This window comes from Choloepus didactylus, chromosome 6, assembly GCF_015220235.1.
Source record: "Choloepus didactylus isolate mChoDid1 chromosome 6, mChoDid1.pri, whole genome shotgun sequence".
In the NCBI taxonomy this organism is placed as follows: domain Eukaryota; kingdom Metazoa; phylum Chordata; class Mammalia; order Pilosa; family Megalonychidae; genus Choloepus; species Choloepus didactylus.
In genome coordinates, this window is record NC_051312.1 from 147,789,924 (window position 1) to 147,795,037 (window position 5,114).

The following is a 5,114-nucleotide window of genomic DNA, read 5'->3' on the forward strand; positions in this document are numbered from 1 at the left end:
AGCCTCAATTTTACAGCTATAAGTTTCAAAAAAGCAAACATCAAGATAAAGGGCTTGACTTATTAAGTAGGGGGCTCCTAATTTCACATAGCACATGTCACCATCTCACATTATCTTCATTTATTTGTACAATCATCATCACTCTCAATTTTAAACATTTATCATAACAGATAACATCCCAAAACTATCAGCCCCTAATTATTCCTCACTAGTATTAGTGTAGTACTGGTAAGGTATTCCTATTAAATATAGTCTATAATATGCAATAGGTAGTTTTTCCATATACCACTCTGTTGTTAAATCTTTGTACCAGTGTCATACCTTAGAAGTATATCATGCTCTTTGGTTCCAGTTTCCCCTCTTTGCACTGCCATGCCTTGCTCTGAAGAAACCCCCGCCATCTCCCCCAGCAAGCGCGCCAGGTCTACGGAGGAGGGGGGCATGCGCATCCGCTTTGCCTGGCTCTCAGAGCATGCCACGGCCCTGACCAAGGGGTCGGCGCGGGCGGCAGGCTATGACCTGTACAGTGCCTATGATTATACAGTACCACCCATGGGGAAAGCCCTTGTGAAAACATTCAGATAGCCCTTCCTTCTGGATGTTATGGAAGAGTAGCTCCATGTGCTGGCTTGGCTGCAAAACACTTCATAGATGTAGGAGCTGGTGTCATAGATGAAGACTGTAGAGGAAATGTTGGTGTTGTGTTATTTAATTTTGGCACAGAAAAGTTTGACGTGAAAAAGGGTGATTGAATTGCACAGCTGTTTTGTGAACGCATTTTTTATCCAGAAATAGAGGAAGTTCAAGTTTTGGATGTCACTGAAAGGGGTTCAGGAGGTTTTGGTTCCACTGGAAAAAATTAAAATTTATGCCAAGAATAGAAAACATACTTTTATCCCTTAAAATCACTTTTACTTAAAATGTTTTGGTGTTCCTGCTCCTGTAAACTTAATAGCCTTATTAACCTCTAAAAAATATCTAGTTTTCTTAAGATCAAGGTAACCTCTGGTGGGATCACATAGAAACTTCTTGTGTTTTTCTACTAACCGACTGTTGTATGTAAATCTGCTTTAGTACCCTAAAACAAGCAATTTCTTTTTCAGTTCATTTTATGTATAAATGTATATCTTTTGGAAAGTGTGTATTATTTAATTCACTAAATGCTACCCCTTCAGCAACTTATTTTGCTTTCATTGCTTTATGAACCATAAACAATGTCTTATTCAGTAAACTCGAATTCTTTCAAAAAGATAAATTATTGCATAAACTAAACTAAAAGATAATAAAAAGGAGAGGTTAAAGTTTAAAAAAAAAAAAAGAAGTATATCATAATGATGTCATCTACATGGGGACATAAACAGTGACTGAAAATGTCTCTCCAGAGATTCAGTGATAGAAAGGGCAATTTTGAATTGTTTGAAACTCTGGAGGAGGATATAGACTAGAGAAGGACACTGCAAATGCTGAATTGAAGAAAGCAAACAAATATCAGGTAGGAATCTTCTGTCTCAGACCAGCTGGTCCTCTCCCCTCCCCCTCATTCAGTTCACTGTGGGAAAGGCACAGAATCAGCAGACGGGACACCTCCCACCAGGGACACAGACTACAAAAGCTCTTACAGGAATCAGACATACCCCACCATTTGAAGACCCAGGGGACAGGGGAGGTCATTTAAAGGCCCAGGTCAGTGAGGGACAAAGAGACTGAGAAAACATGGATGGAGACTGGGTTTCTAGCCCTGGGTCTGAAAGCCCTTCCCCCACCCTTGTGGGAAGCAGCAACTGGTGGCCGTTTCCTTCCCTTGGGGATGGTTGGAGTAAACAAGAAAATCCTAGGCAAAAGAGAGAAAATGACCTCCAGAGTAAACTAATCAAGGAAATCAGATGCCCAGACAGCAAAAAATCATGAGTCACACCACAAAATATGAAAATATGGCCCAGTCAAAGGAGCAAACTAATATCCCAACTGAGATTCAGGAGTTGAAGCAACTAATTAAAGATGTTCAAACAAACATGCCAAATCAATTCAAAAATCAAATGAGTTGAGGGAAGATATGGCAAAATAGATGAAAGATATAAAGATGATATTGGGTGAACATAAGGAAGAACTGTAGAGTTTGAAAAACAAATGGCAGAACTTATGAGAGTGAAAGGCATAAGAGAAGAGATGAAAAACACAATGGAGACATACAACAGCAGACTTAAAGAGGCAGAAGAAAGGATTAATGAACTACAGTACAGAACGTCTGAAATCCTGTATACAAAAGAACAGATAGGGAAAAGAATGGAAAAATATGAGCAGGTTCTCAGGGAACAGAATGACAACATGAAATGCACAAATATCCATGTTATAGATGTCCCTGAAGTAGAAGAGAGGGGAAAAGGGGCAGAAAGAATGATAGAGGAAATAATGAAAATTTCCCAGCTCTTACGAAAGATGTACAATTACAGTTTCAAGAAGCACAGTGTACCCCAAACAGAATTTATCCAAATAGACTTATTGTAAGACACTTACTAATCAGATTGTCAAATGTAAAAGACAAAGAGAGAATTCCGAAAGCAGCAAGAGAAAAGTGATCCATCACATACAAGGTAAACTTAATAAGACAAAATCTCTCAGCAGAAACCATGGAGGTGAGAAGACAGTGGTATGATATATTCAAGATAGTGAAAGAGAAAAACTGCCAATAAGAATCTTATATTGGCAAAACTGTCCATCAAAAATGATGAAGAGTTTAAAGTATTTACAAATTAACAGACAATGAGAAAGTTCATGCACAGGAGACCGCCTCTGCAAGAAATACTAGAGGGAGTGCTACAGACAGACAGGAAAAGACAGGAGAGAGAGGTTTGGAGAAAAGTATAGAAACGAAGATTAGCAGTAAGGGTAACTAAAAGGAGACAGAAAGAGGGTAGAGATTGGGCATTTGGTGATTAAGGAGTATGGCATATTCAACAGGATTGTTTGTATAGATCCAGAAATGAATAACACAATACTGTGGGATGGTAGCACAATATTGTAAGCACACAGAACAAAGATGACTGTGAGTATGGGTGTAAGAGGAAGGTTAGGGTCATGTATGACACAAGAAGGAAAGGTAGAAGATAAAGGCTGGGACTGTAAAACTTAGTGAAATCTAGAGAGGTCAGTGATTGTGCTTAAATATACAAATTTAGTGAAATCTAGAGAGGTCAGTGATTGTGCTTAAATATACAAATGTAAGAATATTTTTACGTGAGGAAGAGCAAATGAATGTCAACTTTGCAAGGTGTTGAAAATGGGATGGTATTGAGGAAAAATACAATCAATGCAAACTAGAGTCTACAGTTAACAGTAACATTGTAGGATGCTTCCATTAATTTTAAAAAAGGCAATATACCAAAGCTAAACATCTTTCTATAAGAGGGGGATATAAGGAGGGGTGTGGAATTCTTGGTGGTGGTGGTGTTGTCTGAACTGTTTATTTTTGTATTTTATTTTATTTTTATTTTTTCATTCATCATTTTTTTTCTTGTTCTTGTTCCCTTTTTTCTTTTTTTCTCCTCTTCCTTTTTCTTTGTGGAAGAAATGGAAATGTCCTCATATAGATTGTGGTGGCAAATGCATAATTATGTGATTATACTTGGAACTATTGATTGTTTACCTAAGAGGGAATATGTGGTGTGTGAATAAAACTATTTAAAAAATAAACAGAGAGATACAAGTTCTGGAGAAAATGTGGAGAGAGGGATGTACCTATCCACTTTTGTTGGGGAAGTAGAATGGTGCAGCCCATCTGGAGAACATTTTGGTGGTTCCACAGGAAGCTAATTGTGGGGCTGCCATATGGGCCTGCAATCCCATTATTGGGTATATACCTTGAAGAACTGAGAGCAGGGACATGAATGGACATTTGAATATGGGTGTTTATAGTGGTAGAATTCCCAGTGGGTGGAAGTGGCCTAAGGGTACATCAACTGATGAATAGAACGGTGAACAGTGGTGTATACATACAACGGAATACTGAATGGCTACAAGAAGGGATGAAGTTGAGGTATGCAACTAGGTGAATGGACCTTGGAAATATATGTTGAGTGAAATAAACCAGAAATGAAAATACAAACATTGTAATGCCTCACTAATATGGACTAACTATAATGTGCAAACCCTGAGAATTGAACCTGGGAGCATACATTATCAGAGGAAGCTTTATGTTAAAGGTTCCTAGATTGTAAGCTCATAGCAGTGGCATCAATTCCTGAGTTGTAATGGTTATTTCTAAATTCTCAGATGCTGAGCTCTTTGTGTATAACTTGGTCAGTCCCTGGAACTTTGGGTATATGTGTGACACCTGAGAACTCAGAGTCAGAGTTCAGCAGCTATGAATGTCAGCATTACCCCAAGCAGCAAATGTTAAAGAGGCTGAAAAAGAGATCAGACTTCAATCAGAGATATGAAATGGACTTGTTTAGGACTAAGGTGAACCAGACTAAAGGGTAAAGAACAATATCGACAGTGTTTTAAAACTTCAACTTCTGTGTGAGACCAAAGGAAGAGATTTTTACTCAGTGCAAAATCTATATTTTCTGAAGCACAGTATACAGTTTAATGTGCATGATCAGTTTGTTCAAATGCCATAATTACATGGAACTTTGAACAGGGAGTGAGAGCTGTTTGGTTTGTAGAGGTTAATGTGAAGCCCAAATTACATCTTACAGTAATTTGGGCAGAGAATAAAAATGTATTCACAGAGGCCCCCTTGATGGACTGGGGAAAAAATGTGAAAATAATAAACCTACCCACCTGGGGAATTGCTGATATTCTCACAAACAATGGGGATTACCAATTTAGTAGGGCAACTCCTCGATCTTGGGGCTTGCCCTTATGAAGCTTGTTACTGCAAAAGAGAGGTTAAACCTACTTATATTTGTGCCTAAGAGTCACCCCTAGAGAACCTCTTTTGTTGCCCAGATGTTGGCTCTCTTTCTAAGCCAACTCTTCAGGTAAACTCATTGTCTTTCCCCCCTACATGGGACATGACTCCCAAGGGTGTAAATCTTCCTGGCAACATGGGACATGACTCCCAGGGAAGAGCCGGGTCCTGGCATCATGGGATTGAGAATGCCTTTTTGACC

At 38.8% G+C, this 5,114-nt stretch overlaps 1 pseudogene; it reads left to right on the plus strand.

Annotated features, from left to right (window-relative positions):
- Positions 1 to 372: 372 nt before the first annotated feature.
- LOC119538594 lies at positions 373 to 863 on the plus strand (annotated as a pseudogene).
- Positions 864 to 5,114: the final 4,251 nt, after the last annotated feature.